Below are 22,800 nucleotides of genomic sequence, written 5' to 3'. Positions count from 1 at the left end.
CTCCTGTCTCATCATCCAGCTAACACAATTACAGCGACAATCTGTCTGTGGAATATATGAAGCTCGTTTAATCTTTGATGCTGCAAGTGTCCAGATGGTTTGAATGAGTGTGTGCTGGGTATCAATTCCCCTCCACATAGTGTTGGTGAAATTATTTGTACATATTTTATTCGGGGAGCATTGGGCATTAGTGTTTCTCTGATCTATTTATATAAGTTTCATACCTTAAATGTATTGATACTCAGTGTTGGGTAGTAACGGATTACATGTAACGACGTTACGTAATTTAATTACAAAAAAAAAGAGTAACTGTAATTCGTTACAGTTACATTGAGAAAATATGTAATCCAGTTACAGTTACTTCCGAAAATATTAAGAATTACAAATTTAATTACATTAAAAAAAATATATAAACAAAAACCTTTGCGAAATATGTAATGATATTTTTATTGCTTTGCGCCCTATATCGCCGTTTCCCGCTACGTCTCTCTCACAGCCGCAATGCCACTCTGATGTTCCATCCTGTGCTGCTGGAGCCTCCTGGAGGAACAGCAAGCGAGCGGACGGTTCCATTTCAGCTCAAGCAGCGCATCAAAAATGACAGCCTTCCAGCGCTGGAAATTAAAGGAGCCTTTCACTTATGTAACCCAGGCTCTCCCTCTTCAGACCTGCAGCTGGTGGAAGACACCCTATGGCACAGGTGTCGTGAAACTGTTCTGCAGGAGAGAATCGGACACAGGGCTCTTCGTGGAGGGAGCTTTACTTTATTTCATCCACTTTACAGGCAGTAAACACACTGTAATGAAATGGCTTAATCACCTCCTATCAGTGTGTCCCCGGCAGGACAAACATCTCGGAATTGTGGTAATACCAGCAATTACAGAAAACAATAGTACCGTATTCTGTAACATTTATGCACTGCTTTACATTTACATCTGTGAATATGAAAATGTTTTACGAATATTTGACTGTTTGGTGTTGATGCATGACAAACATAGAAATCTATTCTTTCCCATGAGACATTGTATGCAATGTGCTAGTGTTATGGTTTTCATGAACATAAAGTAAACTAGAAAATTCCTGAAGAAATTTAACTGGGCCCTGCCAAAGTGTGCTCGTTGGTTTGGACCCAGGGTTCTGATGCTAAAAATTAGCATCAATGCTAACTTAGCTAAATAGTAGTCATTAGCTTGTGGAAAGTCACAAGTATGTTAAGTAAGCTGGACGTGCACCATTGAGTATGTTAAAATGAGTGCATGAGCTGAAATTAGCCTAAATGCTAATGTAAGCCTAAATACTTTCAGCAGCATGTGGGGTATCATTAGAATGTTCTCTATAATTTACTTACTCCATTCAGTATACTAAACATGGCTATTAAGTCAGAAAAATAGGTAAGACTGGGCACACCTGCCAGCTTATTTAAGCTAAAAGGCTAATGCTAATGAACTGCCTTGCTGTGCATTAACCTGCAGTGCACTAAGAAAAATAAAATGTTGAACATGGGTCAATACTCATTAAAACCTCAAAGTAATCAAAAAGTAATCAAAAGTAATTAGTTACACTACAATTACATTTTAAACAAGGTAACTTGTAACTGTAACGGATTGCATTTTTAAAGTAACTTACCCAACACTGTTGATACTGTTCTACAAACTCAATTAAAGTAGATAATTCACTCTGTTCCTTATCTGACTGGTGTTCACAGTTAAAAACAAAAAGAAGCCAAGATTTGGACATTAAACGTTACTAAATAGAAGTAAACTTGAAAAATCCATTCTAAGAAAGTTACATGTACACCATGTCCCTGACAACCACAGTTAAATGTGACATTTATTGGCAATGACTGTATTAGGGTTAAGAGGCTAAGCTAGCTTTCTTACTGGCTAGCATGCTAGCCAAAGTGTCCTTCGCTGTAATAGCCAAAAATGTTATTTTGTAACTTTGTTTATTTTGTGTATGATTGCTGTATACCTGTTGTACTTTTTTTCTCCATCAGTATTTTTATTGTATTTTTTACAGCTGCCATATAACCAATACAGTCAACAAGACCAACAAACACCCTCTTAGACACACATCTGCATAAATTCCTTTAAGTATACAGGAGATGATAGTCCACTGCTGAGGCTCCCTTGTTGCACATTATGGTTTGACATTCATTTTGTCTTTAGCCGGCTTCTTCGTCTTGAGACAAGTCCACATATTCAACAAAATTCCAGAAGGGTCTCCAAATGCTTTCAAATAATTCGCTTTTTTTCTTTTTGGAGATACGTTATGCGTTCCAGAGGTAAAGTCTTCAGCATTTGCCTGATCGATTATTTGATACCTGGTCCTGTTGTTCTCTTCCAGAATAGTGCTCAGTCTTTTAGATTGTAGTAGACATGTATCAATCAACAGTTGTTCACATTTGGTAAACAAAGTATTTTTTTTGGATACAGACCTAAAATGAGAAAAAACAGATCTAGTACAACGTCTTTTGAGACAAGATGTTCTACAGTTTCTTTTATTGCTTTCCAAAATTTTAGAATTTCCCTGCATTCACCAGATACAACGAAACCACGTCCTTTTTTTCTTCTAAACATTTTGTGCATATGTCTGGTATATTAGGAATGTACCAATTTAAATTGACTGGTGTAATATAGATTCCCATTAACCATTTGTATTGCAGTAACCTTAAGCGTGAGTTAACAGTTTGTTTCTGAGCCTTTGTACAGACAGACTGTCAATCCTCCAGTGACAGGTTTACTCCCAGGTCTAGTTTCCAGGCTTCCAGTTTCAGTGTCGAGTCCTCTGGGGAATTCAAAATCGCACCTTTACGTGTGCTTTCTTTGCAAGCACTTTCTTATAGCTGGGACTTTGGTGGCTTGGTTAGATCTTTGCTTTTTGTCCTTCTGAGCTGAAGGTATTTAAAGAAGTATTTTCTATTTATATTAAAAATCTGCCTGAGTTCTTCAAACATCATGTAAGCTGAATTTGCTTGATACAAATCTTGAATTTCATCTACTCCCTTTGGCCTAATATTGTCCCATTCCATCTGAAATGGCTTAACTTGCACGTACCTAAGGCCACAAACAGGAAGTAAAAAACCAAAGCTATTGCTAACTCAGATTTCGTGAATAAAGTGATTAAGTCATCTGGGCTTTCACGAGTTGCTTAGAGTGTATCTGAACCTATTAAAAATATCTAACAAATATCTTGCTTAACATTCTGAAATTTACTAAAGAGATAAAGTGTTGGTCATGTCAGGTGACCTAAAAATGCAAATAGTTTTGTTTCATAGCAGACATTGACAAAACAAAGTTATTGTGCTTTTGTACAGAGTTTGTGAATATCTGGTTTTACTGTGTATGCTTTATGGCTGTCAAGTCAAGTTTATTGGTGCAGCACATTTCAGCAACAATGCAGTACGTTTACACCATAAAACATAACGCAGTAACTAATTATGAAACAATAATAAACAACACATTGTCAAACGTCATCAAAATCATCAAGCAAATCTGCATCAAAGAGGGTTATAAATGTTATAGTTCTTATGAATCAAAGGCAAACAGGTCTGATTTCAGCTTTGATTTAAAGGAAGTCAGTGTTTCGGTTGTTTTGCAGTTTTCTGGAAGTTTGTTCCAGATTAGTGGAGAATACTGGTTCTTTCATGCTTGTGTACATAGTTATAGTTCTTATGAATCAAAGGCAAACAGGTCTGATTTCAGCTTTGATTTAAAGGAAGTCAGTGTTTCGGTTGTTTTGCAGTTTTCTGGAAGTTTGTTCCAGATTAGTGGAGCGTAAAAACTGAATACTGGTTCTTTCTCTGGGTATGCTTGTGTACATATTTATGCACGTACATTTAAAAGTCAAGTCAAAAGAATAAGAGCATTTTGGGCCCGTTGGTTAGACGAATCTGAAGTGTTGCTTATTAAACCAAACGAGATATGATTATTCATCACAGAAAAATGCGAAGGCCGGTCGGTGTGAGCTTAGGAAACGGCGGCGTAAACACGAACGGCGCCGGCAGTCGGTGGCACCGTTCGTGAGGCGTTAGAGTACACAGCTGTGTGAGTAAACTAAGTGACTCACCCTAGCAGAAAGTTGAAAAACTAGATGACTAACCCACCTCAGAGAGAAAGCGAGCATAATTTGTTCATGTAAATGCTGGATTTGTTTTTTCCTTGTTGACAAGACGCTGCTCTATCTAATAACCCTCTGAAAAAATAGGGAAAAAAAGTAAATGCATAGAAAAAACAACCAGATGCGCGAAGCTGCTCCTGTCCTGCAGGACCCTTCATCACAGGCACTCATGCTTGTTGATGCTTACGACGATGCATACCCTGTGGGTATTTCTTATTCCTCATCATTACGCTTGCCTTTAAGCTATCATTTAATATGAGAGATTACGCCGTTTAAGCCGTTAGTGGAAATCTGTCCTTATGAGATGGAGATTTCAACTCCTTCCACCATGTAGCTGAAGACAGCTTGCAGTCGGAGAACTCGCTCTAATTGACATGAGTAAGTCGATGCTGTGTGCACAGGCACTTACCATCAGTCTCTGGCATATTACACACACACACACACACACACACACATTGTGCAACACGTTTTAATGGCCAGAACACGAATGTGCTGGAAGATAAACAGAGTTGCATTTCATACGGAAGCGAGAGAGACGAGATTGTCCCTGGAGAAACTTCCTGTTTAAACAAGGGGCGTTTAAACGATAAAAAAAAAAAAAACACGAAAAGACAAGCACAGATTTAATTAGTTTTTCTACAAAACACAGATCCATTAAGATGGCTTCAAAGAAGAGATTTCGCCAGTCGCTCTCCTGTGATCACGCAAGCTGAAGATGAAGCAACCAAACGTCACAGGAGAAATGTTCATCCGCCGTCATCTGTGGCTATGCTAACTAGCATGAGCGTTCACGGCAAAAACACAAAAATCTTACAGAGTGTTTTTAGTTTAGTTTCTCGTGCAAATATGTTAGCACACTTGAAATGACTTCTTAATGATGAAAAAGTTCTTGTCCTATTGGCAGATTATTTAGCTTATAAGAAGACATTTTCCATGATTGACAGCACTAAGACCCTCCTCCTGGGTCTGATTGGTTGTTTATTTCTGCAGATGGCTGTAGTTTCTTTGCTGTAGTGTTATATAATCCGGACATAAAGACAGTTTTAACAAATATGCTTTTTTTAATAAAAGTTCCATACTGCAGCTTTAAATTGACCTGAGTTCAACTCAGCTCAACAAATTTCTCTAAGCTTATGAAAGAATAAAAGGTTTCTACTTTTAGAATAACTACCACTCTTTTTACCAGTCTTGTTCTTTATCTCATCTTATATCTCGACCCGTCTGCACCTTTCATCCTTTATCGACTGTTTCTTTCTCTCTCTCTCTACCATGCATGTATTTCGTTATCAAGTTTGGTCTTATGCGCACACGACTCAATGTTTGTGTGAAGTGTGTGTTTGAAGAATAGTTCACAACTATTCTCTCATTTATTTAGAAAGGCTAATCATCAATGACATTAACTGTGAACACATACAATTACTACATGCATTGACCTTTTCTAGATGTTGATCATATTGTGTAAAGTATCAGATACTTTATGTAGGGCAACGTATCGTCTTGTAATAGTCTGACTGAGGTGTGATTGTGTGCAATTTCAAAACACGTACATAAAAGCATAGTTAGATAATAATTAAAAGGGGCACTATTATGTTTACCAGCCACATGGTATCATTTTATATCACGATCAAGTAATTGATATGTTCAGCTGTTAAATAAAATAATCCTGTATTTGTCAAACAACTTTAAAATCAAGGAGCATACTGTAGTGCAGGGAGTTCTGGGTAAATACTGTTAAAATAAATGTACATCTAGCAGTAGACAAGAAAACGCTTAAAAGAAATTTGACATTGTAATTTAACACCTTGAAATTGGGCCTCTGTCTCTTTAAGAAGCTTTGACTCTTTCTGAAACGCCACTCTACAGGAAGTCATCATGACGTCATTGCTCTAGCAACCCTTTAACAATGTTTTACACCAACGTTTCACTGAGAGCTCGTATAATGAGCTAAGTTGCTTTGCACTTCCACTGGGTGTTTGCTAATTGTTGCTGGCTAGTCTCAAGGAGTTGAGTGGGGCAGGGCTGCTCTGTAATGCTGTCCACCATGGGCGGACCTAGCATTTTAAACAGCTGAATGGTTGCCAAGGAGATTAAAGGATTTCTCAAAAATGCTTCAAAGAATCAAAGCAACACTCCAGGTGTGGTTTTGATGAGGGAATAACATCATAACGTGATGTAAAGTTCAAAACAGACGATTTCTGCATGATACTGCCTCTCTTCTCTTTGTGGGCTCTAGTGTCCCTTATTCGAGAGTTGACTGACAGGAAAGGGGGAAGAAGAGGGGGGAAGGCATGCGGCAAACGTCGGCCGGGTCCGGGAATCGAACCCGCGACCGCCGCGTCGAGGACTGAAGGCCTCCAAATGTGGGTCGCGCTATCCCCTACGCCACCACAGCACGCCCATGACACTGCCTCTCTAACATTAGTTTTATGACCTCACATGCCCTTACAAATACTCATGCTCTAGACACATGGTGCTTTCCACAGGCGTCTCATTTGACCTGAGTAGCGCATTAGGTCCTCTTCTCGCCACAGACCTGCAGCGTGTGTCACTGTCAACGACAGGGCCACTTCACGGCGTGACGAGAGTGAAGCGCTGACTCCTCTCACAGGCCTGCTGCTGCTGCTGCTGGCACAGCGTGTGACTCTTCGTCATGTTCCTCAGGCGCCCAGCTCACCACGTCTCCTAGCCGCTGTAAGGCTGACCTCCCTGAGTCGGAGCCCGGAGAAAGAGCCAGAAACCAGGAGAGTTTCCCAGAGAGGTTAAGAGTGGCGACCCTACACAACCCTGTCCCGTTCTTTTGAACGCCTGGAATGAAAATGTAAAACAACCTTGTGGGCTGTCAGCCTGCTTAAAAGGGCAGTATTATGTAAAATAATTTATTTTAGCTGTACATCAGGTTAAAAATGCTATTCCGTCAACAAAAACATATCTGGAGTATTGTCTTGATTCTTTCATGCATGTTTGACAAAACCCTTAATCTCCATTTAAACCACTCAGCTGTGCAAAACGCCCAGGTGGACCTAGCTCCGCCTTCGAGGCGCAGCTCCTCAGACCTGCAGTTTCCAAGCTCCTGAGCTTCCGCCTCACAAAGCAGGACCTAATGCCATGACTCCCCCACTCAGCTCCTTCAGACTAGCCAGCAGCAGTTAGCAAACACCTGGAGGATACAGCAAAAAACTGCATATTGCATGATATCATGTATGTTGTATGAGCTTCTTCTTAACAGGGTTTTCTTCTCCAGCTCTGTTTGTGTAAAACACCTTAATTCAGTCTGTCGCAGGGCAACACAGAGACAGACAGGACAAACAACCATGCACACACACACTCACACCTAGAACATGGAACCTCCGTGCAGAAAGACCCCAGCCCGGGAATTGAACCCAGGACCTTCTTGCTGCAAGGCAACAGTGCTACCAACTGCGCCACTGTGCAGCCCACCTTATCTAGTAAAGTAAAATTAAAAAGAATACCTTTTTCCTCTTTTCTTTTTTTCTTCCCTCTGCATGAATGTAATAAAAAAGGCTTACTTTCTCTTATGTGAGATTATAATTTTTTTGTCTTTTTTTGTTTTATTCTATTTTTTTTAATTGGAGTGTGGCACATCAAGTTAGCATTAACTCCCTTCTAAGCAAATTGCCTTGACCAGACGCTGTTGGTCTATTAGTACAACAATCAACCCACCAACACGCTTCAATAAAATATTCCAGTTATTTCAAAGAAGGATGTTTTTTGAGACCATTTAAAGATGATCAACTCTGAACTCTTTGTTTTCAATCAGCAGAATCAGCAGGAATCCAGTCTTACGACAGAGAATGACTAGAAAAGTTTCTTTTTGTTTAAAGAAAGAGGTTTGTGTGTTCTTCCAGGGTTATTATTTACACAATATCTGCCTCTGTGATTACAGTTGTTCACCTGCTTTCACCACACGCTAGCTTTTGCTCAAGGGATGTGATGATACTCCACGCCTCATTAGCTATTTAGCACAAATGTTGGTATTAAAGTCTGCTTTCATCAAAACAAACACCCGAGAATGCAGTTTGAGTTGATTTTATGTGTGTTTGCTTTAGGAAAAAATAGCTACACCGCTGGATATTTAGCAGATTTAGGAAACAGCAAATTTTGTGAAATTACAGCCACAAGTGTCCATGAATTTATTGATATTCTGCACCTTAAAATAAATTATTGTGTTTCGGACGCAAAATATATGCAATCTTTTTCACAAAAATCATGAAAAGTAATCTTTGCAGTAGGGCTGGCCGATGCAGACTTAAAGTTTTATCACAATATTTTGTGATGCTATTCCGATAACGATAAAAATTGCCGATAATACTTCGGGTAACCGTATGACTAAGACAGACAAGTAAAGCCCCACTAGCACAAATACTGCTCTTGAAAAACAATCCCATGTGCAGTTCACTTCAGTCACATTTGACCATAATCATATTTATTGGTTTTTATTGAAACTCTCCTTAAACAAACAGTGGAGAAAATAGAAACACCAACAGTCCCAACAATGCAGGTAGTTATTGGGGGATTTTAAACGTCATTAATTGTGATTTATCGTGACCACGGTGCATCAAAATTCTTATGAAAAACATTGATCACGATAAACGATACGATATGATAAACGCACACCTCTAGTTTATAGTTAATCAGACTCATATACTTCAAAGTAAAATCCAGTTTTTGTGAGTCTGTAGCATTGAGTCTTTTCAACTTACTGAATTTTATGATTAGTGGGAAGAAACTGAAAGTTATTGCACTTTATAAGGCACTATTGCTAAATGCAAATGTCCAGGGTTGGAAACAAAATATTCCATATATGCAAGATAATTAGATATTACTTATTTTACTCATATTGCAGTCATTGTATTTAATCTCTCGCTTTTATGAAAGAAAACAGTACAGTAATATTATTAAAAAGTTAACTTCTGCTACTCCATGCCCTAGAAAAATATGCTATTAGACAAAAACTAATGTTTTAACAGTTTTATTTCTCTTAACCATCATGAGTTTTTTCTATCAGTTACTGAATAAGCAACATTTGAAACCAGAATATTTTGTCAAAAACCTGTTTGTTTTTTACAAAGGATTGTGATCTCACTGAAAAGCCTGCTTAATATGTGTTTAAAGCTTGTTATTCTCAAAAGGTACTTTTAATGCCACACACCAGGACAGATTTCTTAATTCCACAATTTACAAAATACTCAGCTGAACTTGAAGGCTCTTGCCACCAGACACACACCAAGCCGCCCCCTTTCTAAGTTGTTTTCCGTTTTGCCTCGTGAGCCAAAACAGAACTGACAGGTGATGAAATTGTTCATTCCATGACAGCGTTGCATCAGGCTGGGGATTAATCTGTCAGTCAGCACAACTCGCGTTTCCTTTACCTTAAATATTTGAAATAAACTGCAGGATTATGACCAAACCCAGGGGTTAAAGTCAGGATCCTTGTCATCGGTCACAAAGAGCCACAAAGGCAAAATTATCTCTCCGTCCCGAAGCCAACGTCTGAAAGAGAAACTATTTAAAGAGATTGGAGGGCAGAAATATGATTGATATCATGTGACAGTAGGAGCTGATTTGAGCCGACAACCCTCTGCTCTGAAAGCGACGGCAGCTGAAGGCATTAAAGCCGCTCTCTAGGTGCCCTAGTCTGCACCGGTGTGAAAAGTACGAGTAAGGAATAATAAGAAAAGTTAATTAACACTCAGGAATCTTTTTCAACTGAGAGGACAGTGATTGAAATGCTGCAGCATTAAATCACAATGCAGTCAAGAATAATTTGCATTCGGTGATATTTGATTTTTCTCAGGTGAATAACGTTAACGCCGTGAGCCGATCAATCTGGCCTGGCTTACGAACCATAACGTGATTCCAGTTTTCATGGCATTCTGACGAAAGTGTAAAAAAATAATCTGAGGCTTGAAGTTGGGAAGTTTGTAGAAATAATCGAAACATTTTGAACATGGTAGGACTTGGACGTTTCAGCTGCTGTTGGACTGTTTCCTGACCTGCCAGGTAAGCTGGTGTATTGAAAAGAACTGGTCACACGAATCCCTTGCTTTGGTGAAAACGTCATCTTACACTGAGATCAATGAGGTGCACTTCACAGTTCCCTGCTTTGTCACCACCTAAAGGCTCAACTGAGCATCAGGAAATAAGATAATGATGTGTTAGCCCTGTTTCAGTCTGCTTTAACCAAACTCCAGTCCATTTGCCTTGAAAGTCTGGTTCGTTTGAGGAGGCAGATAGTCCAGTAGACCCTTTGGAAAAAACCTGTTCACCTCCACACCTGAGGGGGCGCTGCACCAAGAACCACTGTAGGAAACAACACGAAAACCTCTGAAGACACTGAGCACAACTCTCCTCGTCAAGAAATGTGGAAAATAATGGAGGAGTGTCAGATTTCAGTGGTCGCAGGATTTCTTTTTTGTCTTTAGCAAAAAGCCACGAGTCATACCCAGAATCCTCTGCAGCGTAGTTGGCAATCTGTTTTTGGAGTTATGTTTTGAAATGTACAGCATTTTTAGAACAACTGAAGGTAACGGTCTGCTTGTTTATGCTACAAAATGGCACTATGTGCCTGTAAAACACATAATAGAGCCTCCAAGTTAAGTTTTACTCTCGGCAGCGGGGTCAAGCTGGGTCAAGCATCCGTTTTACAGCATCTCCTCACTCACACGTGTTTGATTTTGCTTCCGTTTCTGATATCAATATTCAATTATCACTGCAGGAAGATTTAAAATATATATTTCAAAGTGCCATCAGGATCACCTAAAACTATAATTTGTACTTTATTCCCATTGTTAGCACTGTGAAGGGAGATGAAACGCTGTTCTCCAGATATTTGTACAAATTTACAAACAAGGAAAGCAGCTGGTTATGAATTCATTATTGTGACCCAGGTTTTCCAACAACGGATAATGTGTGTGTTCTTGTAAAACAGGTGGAGGGAGAATCAGAGAACCAATGAAAAAGTAAAAAAAAAAAAAAAACATGCCAGTGGATGTACAAATTTAAAAGCATATTAAAATCCCAGCCACATGATTAAAACATGAATGGATTTGACATTTCTTCTTGCATATTTCATTTCGTCTGCTGCCAGTGCCTTCAGTTATTAAGATATTAGATCATTTTTAGTCCTAATCTGTAATATTGTAAAATCATTTCCACCATACGAGGTTAAAATATTTAGTCCGGTGTTTCTGTCTTTAAAACGTCACATTATGCTGAAGTTGAGTGGCAATTTCCAACAGCCTCTTACAACATTTTATTCGATTGGTGGATATGAACATAAAGACCCCCGAACACCAATCACAGACGGCTGGCAATGAAAACGTCAAATCAATTATTATTATTTTTTTTTTACATTTTCATAGAGCAGATCTGAAATATTCAAACTGAAATGCAGTGTAGGACGGTGGAATACTTTTACATGAGGCTGCCTGACATTCTATTGGCCAATCCAGAAGCGCCATTGATTCTCCTTGCCGCTGATTGGCTGCACGCCCAAGAGTTTAGACAAGGAAGACTCTGGCTGTTAGCTTCTGTGCTAACACGGTTTCTGCTGTGCATGTTAATACATATCATGTTAATGCTGTATTTCTGAACGATTAAAACAGCCAGTGCTAAGCGTATTTAGAGGTGGTCTGAAGTATTCAGAAATTTCACGCATTTGTAGGCGTTTGTGATCAATAAACCCTGAGAACATCAAGGATCCACTGCTTTTAATTTGATTTAATTTCTGTGCCTCATTTTTTGGTATATTTTCGTGGTAAAGGTGTATTCCACAAACATTCCTATCTTCCGATGACTTTCGGGATCAATATTAGGGATCGGATTAGTGACTTTATCTAAAGTTGATTGATCTCATCGATTGACCTCAATTAATTTTCTTTAAAACCTGACTCATAATGCTTATTTAAAAAAGAAAAAAGCACATTGTATTTTTTGTCAGCTGTGTTATGTGCTGACTGGATAAACAGATAATAGTGGTTTTCTCACACTGTTGGATTGAAAAATTTGAAAATGTGTGAAACACTAACTCTTCCATTAACTTTATATTGTCAGTGAGGAGGAGTGCAGACTTTATAGCATTTGTAGCAAAGTGATAATTGTTGGTTAAAAAGTTGACGCCGCTACGCAATACTGCTCAGCATAGCGAAGATTGAGCTGAAACTTGAGCTTGTCGAGGGTTTATATTTCAAAGCAGAACTGGATAAAGTGCATTTTGCATCCCACATCTGACTACGTTCAGCCCGTTTCTCTTTCCCGTTCTCGTATGGCTCCGCCAGCTTTTTTTCTGTATCAACTGGTTCCGCTCAAGGATGCGCCCTCTGCTGGATGGTGGCCCAACTACAACAGTGAAAGAAGGCGTAAGCGGACGTCATTGTGATTGATTGGAACTAATTTCAATCTAACAAATCATTTATTTAAAATTAATCATAAGTCAGTTGTGAGAATTAACACAAACATGACTGGTGAATCAGTAAAAGCGTCATCACCGATCTATTATGATATGTAATATTGTAATATTAGTCACAGGAATCTTGTCTATTTTTTTTTTTTATTTTTATAATATGTGTACTGTTCCACAGCAGGACAATAAGGGAGCTGAGTGGATTTTTCAGGACCTCAGTCTGGAATAATGGCGCTATTAGTTTTGATCAAGTTCCCATCAGCCGCTTGCAGACATATTACGGTCATTTTGTAGAGCAAGTAAAAGTGAATGAAATCATCTTTGATTTACACTTAGCCATTAGTTAGCATCAGAGGCCGGTGATGAAAAATGACTTATGTGTGAAATGAACTTGGGGAGCTGCAGCGCTTCAGCCGGGAACAGTAGAGTTTAAGGAAAACTTATAGCATGAAATTGATTCTGGCCGATAAAATTAACCTGATTCATAACAATGTGTTCTCCATCATATTCTGCAGCCCACTGGCATAATCTATATCCAATTAGCGGTGAAGCAGAAGAACGTGTGGTCCTTGAGGCCTCTTATTACCTCATTGACCCGTGTCTTTACATGCTAAATCCCGTGGATGTGTACGAGGAAGCATTGATTACATTTCGTCTTCTCATCTAATCCCGCCGAGTACATGAGCACGTTGATGTTTAAATCAAAATCGATACATAACTTAATCATTCAAACTCGTCTCTAATTTGTTTGTCACAATCGATTGCCTTCAGCCGGGCGCGCCGTCGGGCCCCGCTCCCCTTCAATTAAGACGCTTGATGTGAGCAGACTAAAGCTGCCACAGAGGACGACGGTGGTGGTTGTAGTAGTGGGGGAGGATTTTTATGGCCGCCCCAGCTGACAATATGATCTATCAAATGTTATGACCTTGGGGATATTAAGTACTAACTAATAAGGGAAGCATTTCGGAAACGAGGCGGCAGGAGTCGTTTCTCACTCCACGCGTCCTGACAGAGTATAATTAGCCGTTATAACCCCAGCCCTTTTTACAGGTGCGTTTATGTCATTGGGACAGTTGGAACATCGTCCCAAATGAAACGGAGACGATGCTGTAAATTCTGCCAGGTACCACATGCCGTCCTCATTCCATCGCCACAGAGTGTCCAAGTGAAACGGCTCAGCAGCAAAACGTGAGCAGGGTGTGGATGCACTAACCATAACTTGGTGGCAGATTGTCCATGTCCAGGTTTCACAAAGGTACCAAATGCCACTATAGAAACAATTCCTTTTGAGGAAATAGTTCCCTAAAAGGAAAACAATTTCATCATGAAAAACGTATTATGTAAGCGTTTCATATCAGTTTTTAGTGATAATTATTATTTCCTTTAAATATCTGAAATACAGCCAAATTCATGATGTGAATTTTATCCAGTTTTCACTACATGCTGTTTTTTTTTTTTTTCTTTTAGAAATTTATGAGGCACTGAGGTGAAACCTGAAACTGCTGCTGCGCACATTACTTACCAGGTTGTTGCTAGGTAACCAAAGAGTGGGAGAGGTTAGTTTGTTGCTTACCTGGTTGAATGGCTAAACTCTTTTCTCTGCCTACATCTCCCAGAATGCTTTGCAGTTCTGGCTCAGGGTTCAGTGAAATTATTGAAAATTCTGTCATCTATTGATAATGATCATATGTATATCGCAATATGTATCATAATTAATTTATTACACCCAGCAGTTTTTCCTAGCCTCATCAATAATTATGTTTTACATAATTTGTTCTATATTTTTAACGTGTTCAACAATTTACCACACTTAATCAGTTTTTTATTTTTTAATTTACAGAAAAAGCATCTGGTTGGAACCTTTGTATTTATGTGTTTCTGGTACAAGCATAAATCTGACACACAATCAACACCCTCAAACACTGACGGAGAATGAAGCTGCTCCTCTTGGCCGACTGGGGGTTAGTTTTTGGATTAAAAAAAAAATATATATGTATATATATTTAGCCTATTAACGAAGCCGTTCAAGGCTAAATGAGCATTTCAATGGTAAACATGACACAGCAGCTGAAATGTCCCCAAAGCTAACATTAGCGTCCACAGTCCACATTTTTAAAGAAAGATTTTTCATTTTGTTGAGTTGAACGGAGTTACATCTATGGATGTATTGTAAAAGTGCAACATTGACGAACGATAGCAAAAACCACAGGTTTCTGGAATCCTGGGTAAGACGAAGCACATGGGATGTGACAGTCGTGGCAAAAGACTGTTACTATGTTGCGTCGCTAGCCCGCGTGTGAACTTCTACGTTTAGGAGCTCAAAATTTCATGGGCGCAAATTTTGCCAGTTGCTTAGCTGAAGGAGAGCTAATGACTGTCGCCTCATCGCAGAAGTACCATAAGAAATGAACGGAGAGGAACCGACGTCGCGTGAAAATGTAATAAATTGTACTTCTTAATGAAAAGCCTCGTTGTTCTGCTTAACAACGAGGTTAAGCAGAACAACAGACCGTAAAGCATTTATTTTCATTGTCATGAGCAGTAGATGTCAAAAAGAAGAAGTTTGTGCAACAGCTTCTTGACAGTAAATGATTCTTTCAGTGCGTCTCCTCATGTTGAATTTCACTTTATTGACAGCACAAATCCTTTCATCTGTGCAGCTCCCACATGAAAATCCTGTGTCAGCAGTGGTGAAGCCGTGAGAACCTCGGGCAATAATTATACTTCTTGTAAAGTGAAGCCATGAAAAGTTTTTTTTTTTTTTTTCCTTTCCGGTTATCTGACACACAGCTGCACCGTAGATACAGCGTTGGATTCAAACACCTAAAGAAATCCTTGAGCCAATCTGACTTCACTTCAGGCTCCTGTATCAGTCCCTGTGGAACACATTAAATGTAAACCTGTCTATATCATACAAATATATCATTCTTTTTAAAAGCAACCAGGGATTATTATTGCTGATAATCCCTGGTTGCCACTTGGAGCCATAGAAAATAGAACCAGTACTTACTTAGATTAGGAGAGAAACGATTATTGAAATAATTGTCAACTAATTTAGTAATCGATTGATTATTGATTAATCACAGACTGTAGTATATAGACTCAAAAATAGGACTGAAATGATTAATTGAATTAAATTGATTATTGAAAAAAATAAACAAATTTAGTAATCAACTGGTATACGATTAATCATTAACTGGAGTATAAAGAATGAAAAATACGACTGAAATGATTAATCAAAACTAATCGTGATGAATCTATCATTGAAATAATCATCAACTAATGATTCATGATTAATCATTAACTAGAGCGTTGGAGACTCAAGAATTAACTATTTTCTGAAAGAACAACACAGTCACAAAAAATTAAAAAATATTTTCCAATTAAGATAAAAAAATAAAAAATAAAAATCTTAAATGTTCTATCCAAAATTAAAATAACTCTGGCTTCACCTGGTTGAAGTTCTGTCGAGAAAAATCTCGTTTTGCTGTAGATCAATTCAAAAACGAGTCAAAAGATTAACGCTACACTCTACTGACGTTAAGTCGAGCTGAAAGAGCGAAGCTTTTCTCATTACTGAATTTGTTTTGACTGCAGATGCATCTCTTGCTACAAATGATCAAGCGCACACTGAAGGAACACCATGGTACTGCATCTTAGGCAATAAAAGTTTCCTTTCTTAATAAAAATGATTTTGTTTTTTTGCATCTATAAACATATCTGTAATATATTTGAAGAAGCTGAGACAGTGAGTACCTGTGACATTTACGTTCCCCGCTGAACTCTGACCCCTCGCTGCCCGTCTTTATTTACCCTGCGCCCCGATTCAGCGGCATGCAAAGGTCTCGCTGCCTACTGGGTGGAAGCGATTCGCCTGAAACGTGGCCATAAATCCGACCCAACTGCCGGAGCTTTACGAGAAATGTAGGATTTAACGGCAAAGTAAGGAGGGATCCGTCTTTTATCTAAACTTCAGCACGCCGCACACTGTGATGAGGCAGGCTGTGTTGGAAATCACAGCAGATTTAAGAGCAATAAAGGCATTATCATCAGAGCGAAAGCAGGAATGGAGCCATCTCAGAGTGCAGCAGTGGCTGATTTGCTCAATACACACACACACACACACCAACACACACATATCGTGTCAAGCCCTGTGGCGCAAACGTTAGGGCTCACATTTTATCTCTGCTAACAAAAAGCAGTTGAATGTGCAGCGTTCATGCCTTATAAAGTGTTTTTATTAATATACTTATGATAATGATGGGTATGTATCGTAACACTAACACACATTCAAAGATGATGTTCTATTTGCTCCTTTGCTCCAAATTTTATGATCCCTTTAAAAATGTTAGAAGTTGTTAGAGTCATAAAAACATGGCTTTTATTAAAAGGATAATAACATTCTGATATTCTGGTTTGTTAGTTCCAACACTGCAGGTACTCCAACTTGCACATTAGAATTATTAAATCCAAATAACTGTAACTTGGAAACGAAGCTCCTTCCCGGCAAATCACTTTAAATTTTACGCACCGCAAAATGAATTTAGTTGTCAGTTTTCTATTTTATTTTATTTACAAAAACAAATCCGAAAAGTGTGAGACGCGTGTGTTTTCACACCGAGTCCGTGATTTTAACACGTTCACTTCGGCGAATTAACTGCATACATTTTAGCATGTTACATTCTTTTAAATTACAATTTATCACATTTTCGTTTCAAGTTTCATTCCTAAAAGCTCCAGAGAGGAAAATGTGGTTTATGAACATTTTGTAAGAGAGTATGTCACCTTGCAGGAGAACAAACAAACGGAAAAAAAAAAAAAAACACATTTTAAAGGTGAGCAAAAACAAAAAACAGTGTTTTAACAGACGGAGGAGTTGTCGGTATTTCTCCTGCCAGGTTTAGATGAAGTCATCGTCATGATTCAGAGACTGAAACGGACGGATCTAAGAAAAGCTCTCACAAGGTGACACCCACTGCAGCGTCTTTTAGCCGAAGCCAAATCTTCTCAGAAGCTGTCATAGAGGTGTGGATGGCTGGAATGATTGCAGATAAAAAAAAAAGAAATTGTGTTGCTCGTTTTCTCTTTTTTTAAGTCCAACTCCACGCAGCTCCCTTCCCCCTCTCTAAGCTATCTGCATTCAGAGGCCGATGGCGGGATAGAGAGAGAGATGGCAAGCGGAGTCGGGAGCGGGCCGGTGGGGGGAATAAGCGTCGGCCTTCGGCTTTGAGTGGAATCGATTGCTTGTACAAGTGGAGGGAAATGAGAAGGATCTGACCACCCTCGGATTGGCTGGAATCACTCTCTGACAGAATCGTAATAGGTGAGAGAGCTTATGGGCAGAGTGTGTTTGGGAGATACATCGATCGGCCGTCGGTGGAGCAATCGAGACGGGAAAGGATGCGTTGCTTTCTCTCTCTTTCTTTCTTTTTTTTTTTTTTTTTGCCCGTATGCAGACTTTGCTTGTTCTTTATCTTTTTATAAGAAAAGCGCTCATTTCCATGTAGAAAACTGAGTCATTTTGCTGTTGGCTTTTGGTCTAAAATAGTGTAGTTCAAACGTTTGGGTTACAATTTGAGGCACAAGTTTAAATTTATTGTCATTTTTTTTTTAGATGTTTATGAATTTTGTTGGCATTTAGTGGAAACTCAGCTGTTCTACATTCATATTACCAAGTTTTCACAATGACACTGATGTGACTTGTTTTTATGATGCGTTTTGTTTTTATATAAACCTCTGCATATTTTATTGCATAGTCGTGATATGAGATGGGAAATACCAAGCAAACACTAGGTTTATATTTAAGATTCAGCCTCAAGCAAAAGAAAAAAAAAAGCCAGAGCATCCATATCTTATGACAAACAGCTAAAATACTAAATAAATTCCTTCATGGAGAAGAAATTGGAGCTTTGTCGTTTTCTCGCCGATAATAAAACCTCGTCCCATCTTGTGAACTCGGTTTTGTGTCTTGTGAGCATTAGGTATCGTTTCACTCCGAGTTGCCAACTATTGTTTTTAAGAAGTGATGTTGTTACAGAGTGTAGGAGTGATGACTGTAAGGAACATCTTCAGCTAAGTAATCATGTAAACCTTTACGTTTCAGCAAATCAATACAGTACATCACGATAGAAATTCTTCATCCACATGTTTAAGTTATTTATTTTGTCATAATTTCCTATTAGCCGTTGACAGATCCCCTATTGAGGAGGGACTGGCATTGTGGGAAAGAACTTTTTGCTGCTGAGTAATTGTCGTGTTATCAGTAGTGAAAAGAAGCCCGAGTGGCTCCTCAGATGAACGGCCATCTTCACTGGAGAGGGGAGTGCAATTGAACTGGGCCTCCCTGGGTATCAAATTAGTCACTGTTAAGTGAAGGAGGTACAATATCAAAGAGCAGTCTGAATGGAAAACTAACAGAATGCAACAAGCATGGCTTCCAGCACTTTGAGCGTTCAGTTTAAGAACTGATTGGAGCAAAAATACTGCCACACCTGACCAGGCAAGTGAATGGGCAGAGAGTTAGCAAGAGTAGACAGGAGGGATAAAGAAGGGGAAGCATGGCACCTTCACTGGAAATGGAGGCCATAGATTTGTTTGTTTGGGGATTAGGCTGGAATTAGACCTCTAATTCCTTTGCCTTGTGCGCATAATTGAAAAGTGGGTCTGCCCATCAGAGGCCAAGCTGATTTATCCTTGATATTGTTTTTTTCTTTTTGGTGGGGGGGAAGGCAGACATGGCGCTCGGAGGCAGAGGGAACACGAGGAATGTTTGCTGATGAGTTTCAGCCCAACTGCAGTGAGAGTTGAGCTCCGAGTTGTCTTAACTCTCCGTCTACAGCTGTAAGGAAAGAAATGTGGCCTCGCTAAGCAAGGGAATAAAGAAGAGGTGTGCAGCAGGATTTAACCAGCGTTTTGTTCATTTGGAACAATTTGTATACCTGTGCTGAACTACGTACCACAACTTTTATTGTTTTAGAGTGGCTCTACCAGCCTTGTCCAAAGAGTCTGAATTTGCAAATTAGTTGAAGCTCAGTCAGACTGGGTGGAGAAGGTGTATCAAGGTAATCCGCCCCCGACAAGTCTTGCAGCATAGTATCAATATGAGTCTGGACTTTGACTCAAGAATATGTTTTTATCCATTTTAGGGGTGAGACTCGCTTAAAGTTTACCATTTTAAGCGCAATTAACTTTTTCCTAAAAAGTTATTCAAGGGTCTATAATTGAACAACTGCAATTAATCACATTTCAAAAACTATGCAGTGACAAAATGAGTCATTTTTTCAAATCAAAACTTCTTTTGTCACTAAATTATTGAACAAAGATATTTGTTGTTTTTAACCTGTTAATTAGGTTATTAAAACATCAAATTGGTGCATAGTGCTATTATGCCTTTTGAGTTTAAGCGTTCTCTAGCGTTGGGGACGTCTGCTCTGCTGTTTAGGACTGAGATGCTGTTTTAGGCTTGAATTGCTTCACTGATCAGCTAACTGCTCTTAGCACAACAATAGTCTATGTCGGATCGATGTTTTTTTTTTTAAGCAGACAATAACTCTCAGTGTGTAAAGAGAAGCCGGCTTGTCCTTTGTCACTTGTGCATCAGATTTATGGGTGTTCCGAAAACGAGTAAATACAAAAGTTCTGGCCGGAGCATTTTTTTAATGTCAAAAATAAATAGAAGAATAGGAGTAATTGGATTAAACATTTTTAATGAATTAGTTAATTGAAATTTACTTGCTAAAGACCAGGCCCTAATCTAATGACAAACTTAAAATTAGATTTTTTTATGGCTCTCTCTTTGCTCCCTGTGTATTTAGGCCACATTTGTGGAGAACACAACTAACTGTCTGATTGTTTCACCTGAGGAGTTTATTCTCTGAAACTCCTCCGGATTAAAGTGTTCAGTTTAAGTCAAAGATTGGGTCTTTTTTTTGGGTAGTTTTGTAGCTGCCATTTAATATTTGGACTGTAAATTGACAAGTGGGGACGTTAAAGCTTGAGGTTTGTGTTTGAACTGAAATCTCTGAAGTGTCTGCTGGGTTTTTCTGGTCTTCATGATGCTGCTGGTTAACAAATGCTTTCTAACAAACTTCTGAGGCATTCACAGAACATCTGGATATGAACTGTCTGCGACTGCATTACACACAGACAGGGTAAAACAAAAACAAAAAATAAAAAAACATTGAAGTTTGTGATTATGAATTGACAAAATATGGAAAAGTTAAAGGAATATGAATACTTTTGCAAGCTGAGTTTCTGTCACTGCTGGAATGCCTTAGATGGTTTTTTTTCCTCGTTTTATTTATTTTTTTTCTTTAGACTGTTTGTGCAGAACATCTGGCTGCAGGTTTCACACACCAAGCTGTAGCACAACCTGTCAGGCACACGGGTTGGTTGGGATTGGGCAGTTAAAAACAGCTTTTTGTGTTTATCCTAGGGGTTGAACCAATTAGTCGACTAGTCGACTCTAGGACATCTCGCGAGTTTTTACACTCCATGTCGACTAGTCGCAGTCATGTGATTGCCGGTGGTGACAGCCTGTGCTGATCTGACAGCACAGTATACGTCACAAGACACAAGAAAAATAAGTTAATACATTAGTTTAAATGATATGTAGATGGATGCATATTTGTGGTTTTACAGTGTTTTTAAAAGGAGATGGAGTTGCAGCTGCAGTCGACTACAAAACACGAGCCGTCTAAAACTCGCCCCCTTCCCGCTAAGGATGTCACTTAGCCGGCTGACGAGCTAACTAATACGTTATGATGTTATGTTGCTGATTAAATAAAGATCTGTGGTAATGCCATCTAAAAGATGTGCGTTTCCTTTTGAATGTTGGTTTCCCAGCAACTTATTATTTATCATAAACTATCCCGATGTTTTGTTGTTTCACTTGTTGCTGTTCTGTGTAAATGCTGTATTTTTCCGTGAAAACGGGTAATAAAGCCTGTACGTTACTCCAAAGCTTTGCGTCTTGCGTTGCTATGACGTCAAAACGACTAGTCAACTCGACATCGACTACTTTTATCATGTTGGCGTTGACTAGAAAATATCTTAAATCGTTCAATCTGCTGAGTCAGCAGAGCTTCCTGCCGCATCGGGCGGAGGAGAAGCAGGTGGTTTCGTTGAATTCAGCTGTAACCAAACGGGATCCGTTCATAACAAGTTTGGCTTGTGATGTTCCAAAAGCACCATGTAGTCAGTGTGATAATTTGACTCCTATAGTAACTATCCAGAGATCATCAGCATCAGCCGGTGTTTAGAAAAAAAAAGTCAGACCCGACTTTGTGCAACAAACTTTTCCCCGCTGCTCACGAAGAATGATCTGTTTATTGCTCTTTTAATTCTCCATAATAGACTTAGTAAAAGCAGGAGAAGGGGAGTGAGTGTGTGTGTGTGTGTGTGTGTGTGTAAGTTTCGGGGGGGCGTAGGGGGGGCGGGGGGGTGTCAATATTTGCCGTGAAAATAGCTAATAAAGCCTCCAAGTAGTTGTGAAGGGTTTTTGCGCTTACGTCACTATGACGTCACCGCGACTAGTCGACATCGACTCGACTATTATCATGATGTAGTCGACCTTAAAAAATATGTAGTCGTTCAACCCCTAGTTTATCCGTGGTATTTTTATGTAAAATTTAAAATTTGCTGAATGATTTAAAACAATTAGGTGTGCAAAAATCAAAAAGGTCCAGGAATAATTTTCTGTTTTTATCTTGACCCTCAACAAAAACACGTGTACCGCTACAGGTGAGAATGATAATGTTGGAATTGACGGCAGATGGAGCAGTTGCCTTTCTCTTACTACAGTCGGATGACGGAAATGATTGCACTTTGACGTCAAAACAACTTCTTATCTCTGGAATACAGTCTGAGCGCCAAAGAACCGATGTGTTCTTGATTCATTTTCTTCGGAAATGCTTTGGAATTTCAAAGCGTAACAGCAGGGTCTAACGGAATATGAAAAATCTGCTGGAATATTTGAACATTTCGTCTACTTATAGGATTTCAACACTACATAGTTGCATTAAGTTTTTCTTAAAGACACGTTGGGACGCGACGTCATGTGCGCAAGATTCTGCCTGACTATGTAAATATGCTAGCTTGACTTTGACAATCTTAACATCTAGATGTGCTGTGGAATTCAGTGTGTTTTGGCTCAGTTAACAAAAAAAAGAAAACAAGTCGATCCACGCTTAAATTAGCTAACCAACCCTAAATCAACTATTAATAATCACAAAATAAAGCCCGAGAACGTAATAGTCTAA

General features: G+C 39.0%; 1 protein-coding gene across 2 annotated transcripts in view; it reads left to right on the top strand.

Moving 5' to 3' along the window:
- The window catches only part of gfra4a (GDNF family receptor alpha 4a), a 181,290-nt gene that overhangs the window by 68,713 nt on the left and 89,777 nt on the right, over positions 1 to 22,800 (top strand). Inside the window, exon 1 of one of the 2 annotated variants that reach the window (XM_044142906.1) lies at positions 15,055 to 17,864. The exons of the other annotated variant lie outside the window; for it this stretch is intronic. The gene's annotated coding sequence lies outside the window, so the exon portion shown is untranslated. Of the gene's footprint in view, positions 1 to 15,054; positions 17,865 to 22,800 lie in introns of those variants that run through there. 2 annotated transcript variants of the gene reach the window in all.

Source organism: Gambusia affinis, linkage group LG16 (genome assembly GCF_019740435.1).
Source record: "Gambusia affinis linkage group LG16, SWU_Gaff_1.0, whole genome shotgun sequence".
NCBI lineage: Eukaryota > Metazoa > Chordata > Actinopteri > Cyprinodontiformes > Poeciliidae > Gambusia > Gambusia affinis.
The sequence above is the reverse complement of the archived record's forward strand: the minus strand, read 5'-3'. Positions and strand labels throughout refer to the sequence as shown.